The sequence below is a fragment of the Myodes glareolus genome, chromosome 2 (assembly GCF_982192425.1).
Source record: "Myodes glareolus chromosome 2, mMyoGla1.1, whole genome shotgun sequence".
In the NCBI taxonomy this organism is placed as follows: domain Eukaryota; kingdom Metazoa; phylum Chordata; class Mammalia; order Rodentia; family Cricetidae; genus Myodes; species Myodes glareolus.
Genome location: NC_142027.1, coordinates 76563775 through 76574694, shown reverse-complemented (window position 1 = coordinate 76574694; position 10920 = coordinate 76563775). Strand labels below are relative to the sequence as shown.

Here is a 10920-nt window from a genome sequence, read left to right as displayed (position 1 = left end):
TTGAATTCCAAGCATCCCCAAAACAAACAACAACAGTAAAATATGTTTATAGAAACAGATCAGTGAGGTGGTGGTGGCACACGCCTTTAATCCCAGCACTCGGGAGTCAGAGGTGGGCAGAGCTCTGTGAGTTTGAGGTCAGCCTGGTCTATAGAGCAAGTGAGTTCCAGCATAGGTTCGAAGCCCTGTTTCAAAAAATAAAATAAAATAGGAAAAGAAAGAAAGAGAGAGAGAGAGACAAAAACAGATCAACAAATGCATGACAGACCACCCTGCTCACCGATTCAACCGTCATTACTTTGCTAACCTCGTTTCCAAGTAACACAGGTCTCCAGCCCTCCCCACTCAACCAAATAGTCCTGTGTTGTGGGTCCCCTCCTGACTCTCTGATCACTTGTCCTGCTTCTTGGCTACTGCTAAGTCCAGCGGTCACACCTGTGCTTGCTTCTTTATTCTCTTCCTTGCCCAGCTCAGTGCCTAGAGTACACTGGTTAATTTATAAGTAACTGTGGTTTTATCAGCTTGATATATTCTCAAAACACATAATTGATCTGTTATATAGGAAAATGAAAAGTCTACCCAATCCACCATTTGGGTTGATCTACCTAAAAACTTAGAACCGTAGTGACAGTATGCTGGTGTGGTTTTCCCTAATGTCAATTAAAGAATTCAGAGATATTCTTTTCATTCTGTTTAGCCTAAAATATCACAAGTTAATTTTCAATGAATTAAATCTATTACTCACTTTAAAGCCTTTGACCTAAAAAAGAACGACAATGCAGAACAAAGAATTGTATTAGTAACAACAACTAAGAGGACCTGTCTGGGCCGGATGTTGGGAAAGTAGGGTCCTCAGTGATAGGGAAATGGGGTCCTAACATGGCTTCTGAGCAGACTTGTTTATGCTGGGGTACCGTGGGCTTCTCTTTTGGATTCTTGCACTCCCTAATTCACCCTGTGTATTGTGTGAGACCTCAGAAGTTAAACCAGGTCAGTATGTGCATGCCTGTGACAGGAATGTGTGACAGTCATGACAATGGTCATGCCTGCATTCAGGGGTGCCCTCTGGGATCAGAATGCACCGGGTGAGAGGAGCCTCTGGGAGGGGAGAATGCTAGGAATCCGGTAGGGGTCGGATCACTTTTAACAGAGGCCTTAACGTTGAGGCTGAAGGGAGTGAACATCATTGCTTAAGCAAAGGAAGATCACTTTTGTGTGGAGATCATGTGCACCAAGATACCTGTTTACAAATTCCATCTGTAACATTCATGAATATAGAGTGGAGGTGCTGAACAGATGAAGTGTCTGTGTTTGGGGAGGGGGAGTCAATTCCCATCTGATTGCAACAGTCTAAGTCGGACAGGTAGGTTTCACTACCAAGGCAGTGCTAGCAGGAATGTGGCTACTGAAGGGCCCTTGGTGAGGTTGAAATCCAGATGTGTTAACTGGTGATTAATATGTCAGTTAACAGGAAAAGCTCAGTCATTATTTTTACGTGGGCTCTCCCCCAGTCTCCTGCCTTCGTCTGTGGAAGATTTCTCTAATCGGTGTATTTCATCTGCCTCAGCTCTGGTCTCTGGGGAACCTGTGCTAAAAAAGTGAAGGACAATAGAAAAAGTCCCCATCACAGGTCCACTGGAGGGCAGTCAGGGATATTCACTGCAGAGAACGAGGAAGAGAGGGTCTAAATGTCAAACGGCAACTCAGCAACTGTGCAAGCATCCTGGGAAAGACCCAGCACCATGCTAACCAACCACATGGCTCTGCATGGAGCTGGTGTGTCAGGGAAGATGTGTCCTTTAAGTATGGACTCTCTTCCAGAGGACCAGGATTCAGTTCCCAGCACCCACATGGAGGCTCGCAACAATTTCTAACTCAGGGAATACAGCAGCTCTCTTCTGGCCTGCATGGGCACTGCATGCATGTAGTCCAAGCATCATACACATAAAATAAAATAATATTTTTTAAAAATGATATGTACTGGTGTATATGGGTTTTTCTAACATTGGATAACCGTGTGAAGCTATTTATTTATTGTTATTGATTGACTGATTGTGTTAGGGAATCAAACCTAGGGCCCTGCACATGCTGGGAAATTGTCTGCCTCTGACCCCACCCTATGACAGATTCGACCAATAGTGTACAAGCAGAAGTACTGAGACCCAGCTTCTGATGGCCTTGCTTAAAAGAAGTGTGCCTTCTCTGTTGCCTGCCTCTCTGGTAGACCAGTGGGCTGGCTGAAACTAGTCACCAGCTCAGGCCATGAGGGTGAGGTCTTCCATGGTCATACATCGCTAAAAGCAAACAAACAAACAAAATCATTAGTGTTTGTTTAAAATACACATCTTTCTGGGACGTGGGGTTACTTTCATGTAGGTATGTGCCCCACGTGCTTGCAGTACCCATGGAGGCCAGAACATGGTATCATAGCCACTAGAGTCTGAGTGATAGATTGTTGTGGGCCGCCATGTGGGCGCTGAGAACTGCACCCTGGTCCTCTGGAAGAACAGCCAGTGCTTAAAGTACTTATTTTTATTTTATTTAAACAAGTGGGACAGTGTGGTTTTGTTTCTTTGTTTCTTTTTTTTTTTCTTAACTTCAAATTGGTAACTTATTGTATGTGAATGATATTTGGGTAACAAAGATGTAAGTGTATACTAGTAACATTCAAGATAAGTGAAACAACTCTGTCCCTATACGACTCAAAATCATTTCGTGGACACTGTCACATGGGATAAGAGAGAAACTGGGTGGCAATCCCTTGATTAGACTAATGATCAGGAATACCTATAGCACATTACCGGAGCTGCGCCTCAGGCCCCTCGACTCACACTCAGAGAGTCGGTTTGGCATCCGGGCCTTTAGGCAGCGGCCACTGCACCAGTCTGAGGGCAGCAGCTAATAAACAAATGCACAAGAGGCTCCATTTTCATACGTGATGTTGTCTGAGTAGAGAATTTCCTCCTTCAGTGCACTGTCTGGGTTAACGGAAGTCCTTGATGTTGAGGCCCAGAACCTTTTCGCTGGCGTCCTACGCTCCCACGGAGTGATGATTCCTAGTAGTCTACAGTGGGAATGAAACTCGGAACTGTTGTTTAATGAGAGAAGGCTTGAAAAACAGGCTAAGACAGATGAATCAAGGTCGGGGAACACTTATTCCTGCTTAATGTCAGAGGGAGAAGGTTGGTGAGTGCACAGCACTCCTTCCCCAGGGGCTCGTTTCACCAGGAAGTGTGCATGTGTGTGTGAGTATAGTGTGTGTGTGCACATTGTGTGAGTATAGTGTGCGTGTGTGCACATTGTGTGAGTATGTGAGTAGATGTGTGCATCGTGTGTGTGTGTATGTGAGCATGTGTGCGTGCACATGTACAAGTGCATGTGCATGAACAGGATGTTCATCTGGGAAGAGTAGCCTGCATCGCAGCCCCCCTGAATGCAGCCACCTCTGCGAAGGAGATGGCCCTGTGAGCTCCATCTATGCCCAAAACGACCAGACACCCATGATGACGCAGACCAGACTCGCCAACAAGTCTCCAAATGAACGCCTTTTGCAGCCTGGAGGTGAACTGAACTTTACAAGATTCCTCAAAGGGTTCACACTAGGCCCTTTCTCTTTCCTCATCTACAGAGTCTGTATTCTCTATAGAGGGGATAAGAGCTTCCTCCACGGCTCTCGGATGGACCCTCCTTTGTGACTTCCCCTGCTGGCTTGCTGGTTTCTGTGTGACTTGCCTGTGCGCAGTGTACACGCCCCTCTCTGGCACGACATCTGCTGTGAAGATCGTTTCTCAACACTCCTGTCCCCAGATGTCTGCCCTCCGTGTTCTCCATCTCTTTCCGGGTTAGAGTTTAAGTTACAGTTTCAAGTTAGGTTTGTCTTCCCCTTGTCAGCGCCTTGAAAGAGAAAGGTGCAGGTGGCCTGTACGCAGAGCAGATAAGCTCTTCAGGTTTTGAATCCTTTTCTCACAAGCCATCATTCCGGAAAGGAAGAAACTGATTTGTCCAACTGTCAGACAACCCTGCACTGTGTTCTTTCCACGGTAAGCGGCCCAAGTGACATCCCAGCCAAGCTCTGTTCTCACTAGTGGGTTGAGTTATCACTCTGCCGCTTAACAAAGCTCTGTCCCACGTTTGCCCTTCAGACCCCAAACGAGCACTGCCCCAGGGCTCGGGAGGGGCTTTGCTATGTGGGCCTGGGCTTGTCATCTGTCTCCTGCCGTGTTTGCTTTCTCCGTCTCCGTCTATAGTTTGACAGTCCAACTTCCACACTGCCCCTGCCCAACCTCAGCTGCAGAACCACACTCTGAGGCCAGAAGGGATGCCTCTGAGCTCTCCCAGTGATGCTAATTTGGGCAAAGCACCCCGACTGCCGCAGCGGGCAGGTCACCTGTCAGCTCCTCCTCGGAACAGCAGGAGGGAGCCAGGTCGCACCCTGCTCAGTTAGCTAGCAGCTGAGCAGAACAGAGGAGCCTTTGGAAGTCTCCTAGAGGCAAAAGAAAGGTCGCGCTCCTTCCTTTGTAAAGCTCCAATCAGACGAAAAGTTTGATGCTCTGCCTCAGAGTTAATAAAGAGATGAATGGTGAGGCGGCCAGGCTCTCTCCAGCTACAGCCTTGGCTTTGGACAGTTTCCCCACCGTGGTTACCTGGCAGCTGTCTTTTCTTCTCCTCTCATTTCTCTCTTGCCTTTCTCTGAAATACATCTTAGAAAGAGAATGGCTTTCTAATGAGACAGGACAAGCAAGACATCAGCCTCCAGCGCCGATTTTAGCTTGGGAAGTTGAAAGCGTCCGATTTAGTCAGTTAATGCTACCTGCAGGGCCCATCTGCTTGTTTTTTGAAATGTTGGTCATGAATTTGAAATGCTACCCCCCGCCCCCCCTTTTTTTTAAAATAACTAAGCATTCTTTTATCAAAAAGTTCTCCCTAACAAAGGCAAGGGATGGCACCATCTTAATATTTTAAGACCAAATATACTCTCGGCAAAGGAAGACAAAGACGTTTGCTAAGTTCATCATGTGTAATTCTCTGTAATATTTAGTTCATTTGCTGTTTGCTTCCTGAGTATACAGCACACACAGGGAATGGGTGGGAGCAGAGGGTACAGAGACACACAGTTCAGTATAGTTGAACCCTTGAAGAATTTAGTCTGCCTCGGCACTCAGGAGGCTGCTGCAGGAGGATTGCAAGTTCAAATCACACTGTGCTGCACAGTGTGACTCTATCCCAATATATGCAATATATGTGTGCAGACACACACACATATATATTTCTGGGGGGGGCGGGAGAGAGAGAGAGAGAGAGAGAGAGAGAGAGAGAGAGAGAGAGAGAGAGAGAGAGAAGGTCAAAGAAACTCATACCCCACTACAAATTTAACACAAGCTGCACAGGCCAGGCTAGAAGACATGAGATTGGCTGCTGGGACACAATTAAGTTGTGTTTCAAAATAGTGCCCTGAAAAGGACTTCGGATTGTTGGGTTCATGGGGAAAGGGATGAATGTTTAATGGATAAAGCACCATTGGCACTCAGGAGTGAAGGCGCACATGACTTCATAAAGGAAGGAAATCCCACGAAGAAGAGATAGTGTGAGCTGACGCAGGGCAAAAGGTTAGATGGAAGAGAAGCAACCCCTATGCAGCTTACAGTCCAAAATGAGGCTGGAGATGCTGGCTCATGCCTTTAATATCAGCGCTTGGGAGACAGAGACAGGTAGAGTTCAGGGTCAGCTTGGCTACAACGTGAATTCCCACGTTGAGAGAACCCAGTCTGAGATTGCAGTGGAAATGACAGACCATACTGGTGCATAATCAGACACCATCCAGCCATGAAAACAGGACACAAAACCGGAAAGACGATAGTGGGGGAGACCATAAAGATGATTCCAGTCTTTTCTACCCTGGGAAATACCACAGAGACTTTGGGAAAGGAGGGTTGAAGCTATTCAAGACTTCCCCTTGTGAATAGCAACATACTCACTCTGATGCTACAGAGGAGAGCATCACTAACCTTCTCTCCCTCTGTGTTCTCACACTTTGCTTTCCTCTGTGCTTCCCAGTCAACACTACACAGACTATAAACTACCCCGGTGGCCTTTGACATGTGAGAAAACAAGAGCCAGCACATGCTTAGCCGGCTCACTCTGGAGAGATCAGGCAGGCAACTCCCAGCAAGCAGGCTGCTGCAACTGCTACTAACTTGCTGTCTGCCACCTGTGGCTGGAAGACCACAGTGTGCTCTTCATCTCCAACTCCTCCCTGCTCTCCATCATCACCTTCATTTGGCGAGGAGGGGGATAACCATAACCACTCCGTCCACCTTCAAGACTGGTGAATGTCTACCCCACTCTCCATCTCTCTCATTAAGAGAGAAGTGGGGGTAACTATATACACTCCATCCACTTTAAAAGTGGAGAGCATCCACCCTATCCTCCTCTCCACCTCCCTCATTTGGAGAGAGTAGGGTAATGATCTCCATTCTGTCCACCTTAACGGAATGGGTAGCATCCATCTGAATCAGAACAGCAGCCCCGAAGGTGGAGAGTAATCAAAAGCATTGCTAAGCAGAAGGCAACCATGAGGATGGTATCAGCCAGGAAGGACCAGGAGACATGAGACCTCCACTTGGCGCCAACCCACATTCACACTAGACTCCAGAAATTCCAAGCCTTGCAGTTCTGATTGGACAGAGAGAAAGACCCTGTCATCATTGTCCCAGGAAGTGCTAGTTGCTGCCCCAAATCTCTTCCATTCATTAACCATCCTGGGCCTGGCTGGGCACGAAGGGCGTCAAGTCACATTCTCCATTCCTAGCCTTTCCTTGGCTCACTATTCTCCGGGGAGCAATTCCTGGCAGTCAGACAGCAGCAACTGTTTGAGTGTGGCTTTCAGAAACTCCCTGGAAGGGGTTCTAAAGAGCTTCTCTTCTCGAACTGAAGATGTGATGGCAGGAGCTCTGGCAACTGTCGTTGCCTTTGAGGCTGTTCTGTGAATAAAAATCACAGAGCAGAACGAGAAGAGAGGATCCCTGATACGGGAGACTGGAGCCACCTACCCCATGCCGCGTGCTCCAGATGTCTTTCAGGTGTTTATGTTCATTTCTGATTGCTGCTCTGTCGGCATAACATGGCACAATCTGTTTTAATCCTAAGGTTCTGTGGAAGTCTGGCAGGGATCTCGAAGAGATAGGATTAAGGTATCAGCTGTGTGTCTTCCTTTCTGGGGGTTGCAGTGGCGGGGTGGGGCTGGTTTCCTAGTTTTGGTTTAGCTTCTAGAAGCCTGCTGTGCATATTCCTTGAATCTGGACTGTCTCCTACTATCAAAGCAAACCTTGTCCAGCCAATCCTTAGGCCATTATATCTCTGGCCTCTCTTTCCCTTGGGATTGTATCTGTCCTGCCTAGGTAATGCAAAATCATCTGTTTTTAAGTCGGTTTATTAAGATCAAACTTAGTTTGATCTTCCTTAATTGGGACTTGGCCCATAACCTAACTCATTTATAGGCCACAGGGCTTTGGGCCAGGACATCTTTGCGAGACTACACTGGTGACAAAACCAACTTCTCTTGACCCAAGCCATTGTTTGTAGGCATGTGTTACTTGTGCGTTTCTGCAGTGTGTATCAACTGAATTCCCACAAGTCTTCCCCAGCAATGCTGCGGTGGTCTGCTGATTCTGGCGGCAGGACACATACACTTTCTGTCCAGCATCTGCCCTTGTGTCTACATGTCCAGAAAGAGGTCATCCTGTGCGCTAACCACAATTCCTATGCCCCAATGCCTAAAGGTTTGCATATGCGCCAAGAAGGAAATGGAGCCCTGCAGGAGCTGTGATCCGAAGTCCCACAGCAAGTTCACGGCATTGGTCGCTCGGGAACCACGGCTCTGAAGCCATGCCTGCATCACATTCTGCTTCAAGCCCTCCTTTGCTTTTTAAAAAAGGATGCATTAGTTATGCTATTACAGGGAGTGGATCACAGCCTCAGCCCAGATGGGCCCCGTTCTCCTTTGTCCCGATCCAGATGTGTAAGGCATCTGCTAGATGTCTGTACCCTCTTCCCAGCTCGAGCCTACCACAGCCAAGTTCTCTGTCATGTGTGCCCCTGTTCCCTGCCCCCCACTGACTCTTCACTGCGTGTGTCTCCTAAGCACCAGTTGAGGACACTTGGTGACCTGGAGGCCCTTCATTACAGTATTAGAAGAGCTGGTTAAAGACCAACAACCAGAAAGAAGCGTCTGCATTTTGATGTTATGACTCGACCTTCCTCTCTATGAGCATCAGCTGTTCCATCTTAGCAATGGGACAACAGCTCAAAAATCATCATCGAAAGGGACAACTAACGAGATGCATTCCAAAGCTCTGCACCGCCATGCATGCTGTCCTTAAATGCTGCTGACATCATGGAGCAAGGAAGGATCCTGCCTGCCCAGCTGGCTCTGAGTCCACCTGTCCATTCAGCTTTGTCACAGTAAATAAAAGTGAGAGGAAGCAGAGACAGACCTGCAAGGTGGACAGAAACAGGAAGTGCTTGATAAGCCCAGGACAGGCACACGGTGGGGAGCCAATGAGCTGGGCTGGGGGAAGGTGCAATCCTAAAGCCTCTGACTTGGCTTGTTCTTTAAAGACCTGATTTCTCAAAGCCTCTGGTCATTTTCTGGACTGCAAGTCTCTGATGATTCGAAAGACCTCATTCGCTTCTAGTCAGTTCCCTCTGTCTCTGCCTTCAGTAGAAAGGGTAGGAGGCGATCTACCCCTACACCCTTTCCAATGGCTGGGGACTAGTATTGAGACCAGTTTCCCTGGCATTTCTCATGCTCTTTACAATTCTCATGCTCTTTACAATTCTTAATTAAAAGTGGTGGGTTTACCCATCGTGGCTGTTGTTGTTATGATAGCTACAGCTAATATACTATATATATATAGTGAGCTGAAATGCTTTGGACCAAATTTCATAACTGAGTAGAATCTTAGATATCATGCCTTCAACACATCTAGATTTTGCACTTGAAGAGATTCTGATGCATATGGTCTTGCTTAGACAAAGCCATTATAGTACTGAGACACTGAACCACGAGAAAAGTCTAAAGAATTTTGATAGCAATCCATCCCTGACTCTTCCTGAATGTGGGGTATTTCTAACTTTAATATTCTTTGCGTTTTACCTCCTGCTGTATGTATAGTGCTCTGATATTTATTTTGAAAATTAGTGGCAGTGTCTTCTCTTGAGTATTAATTTTTTGGCCATTCCTTTGACAGAGAACTCATTGTTTCTCAAGCGCAGTCCTCCAGAGTCCTGCCAACTTCTGTCATTTAAGAGGTTATGATGAATTCTAGTTCTACCCTGGTTGCCGCATCTCACACAAATGCAGCAGCAACCACGATCCAGGCCCCACCACACGGGTGCTTCATTTGGTCCTCAAGCATCCCTGTCTGGAGATTCTCCTAATAGATGCCAGAAATGAAGCAAGAAACGTGAACCACATGTCTTCTAACCTGTGCTGGTGGCAGCAGCTGATGCTCAGATAATCTTCTTGGGACAGTAAGCTGGGGGATGCTGCTTCTTTCCCATCCCTTGACCACGTCCAGAAATGGTCAGCAGAATCATTAGCTAAGGCTTAACCACAGATTCTTTGAGTTGAAGGTGGGTGATAATTGCTACACTACCTAAGACTTAGAACGACAAGAAGGACATATGACTTTTATATATAGCCACAGACCTGTAGACCAGGCAGAGCACGACAAAGGGACAAGGTGGGACCCTTGTCAGAGCCTGAAGAAAGACAAATAGAGCATTTATAAATGGGGAGGGGCCTGGAAAATGTTCTCTGAGAAAGCCTCTGTCCCCCTGGTTTCTGTGACTATTTATTTGAGATAAATGTTGTGAGTATGGTCTTCGGGGAGGAAAACCAAGGGGGAAAGTTTAAACAGAAATACTTAATGGATAATTCATTGAAGAAAACACAATAATGTAATCCCACGTCCCTGATAAGCAGTCAAAGGGGCAGTAAAGGAGCCAAGGAAGTTAAGATTCCAGAGAGTCAGTGGGACCCACAGTCACTGAAAGATTCAGTAGTAGAGAGGAAATGTTATTTGCGGGGAGGGGGGCACTTACCAGAGAAAGAGACACATCTCTCCTAACAATTAGTCCCACCCCATCTTGACATCCCCTTGGAGTAGGGAGATGCAGGTGGCAGAATACTCAGTGAGTGGCGTGCATCTAGGTGCTGAGTGTAGACTTTGTGAGCTTGCCTTAGGTGACTCCCAGGGGCTCTGCTGAAGACTCTAATGGTTAGGAAGGTTACGGGAGAAGACCTGACTCCAACAAAGAAAACTTCCCTAAGGTGTAAGCTGCCCCAACGGAGACTGCCTCCCCCCCATGCCAAGGACACTCACCGTTGGGGGCAGATTTCCACGGTGTTTTCCAATCCCTAGATTTCAGAGATTCAACTCTGTGAGTTCAAACTCACAGAGAGCCTCCTGCCTCTGCCTCCCAAATGCTGGGATTAAAGGCGTGTGCCACCACCGCCCAGATCGTGTGTTCTATTTTTGAACAATCCCCTTTATTGACCTGGAAGACAATAAATCTTGTCCAAGACCCCTACCACACTCACCAAGTCTTCTTACAGACACAACAGACCTCTTCCTGTCAGTAAAGCAACTAAAACCAATATCCATCTCTCAGGAATATTTATTATTTCTGTATGACTTTGGTCGCCTGATTGGCAGGTCATCCCTTTATGGAGTTTTTAAATGCATCTTCCTAAGCATTTTCTTTTTTGTTCTTCATTCTGTCAATAAATACTGGGTAAAGTTCTCTAGTAAGAACCACAAGGAAATTCAATTAAAATTAAAGTGACTAAAGGAAAATAATGCTAAAGAAAATACTCTTTTTCTAACTCCTTCTGCAAGGTCACCCATGTTTATATGT

At 46.7% G+C, this 10920-nt stretch overlaps 1 pseudogene; it reads right to left on the bottom strand.

Annotated features, from left to right (window-relative positions):
• Positions 1-1624: 1624 nt before the first annotated feature.
• The window catches only part of LOC148123005 (myosin light polypeptide 6-like), a 44237-nt pseudogene continuing 34941 nt past the window's right edge, over positions 1625-10920 (bottom strand).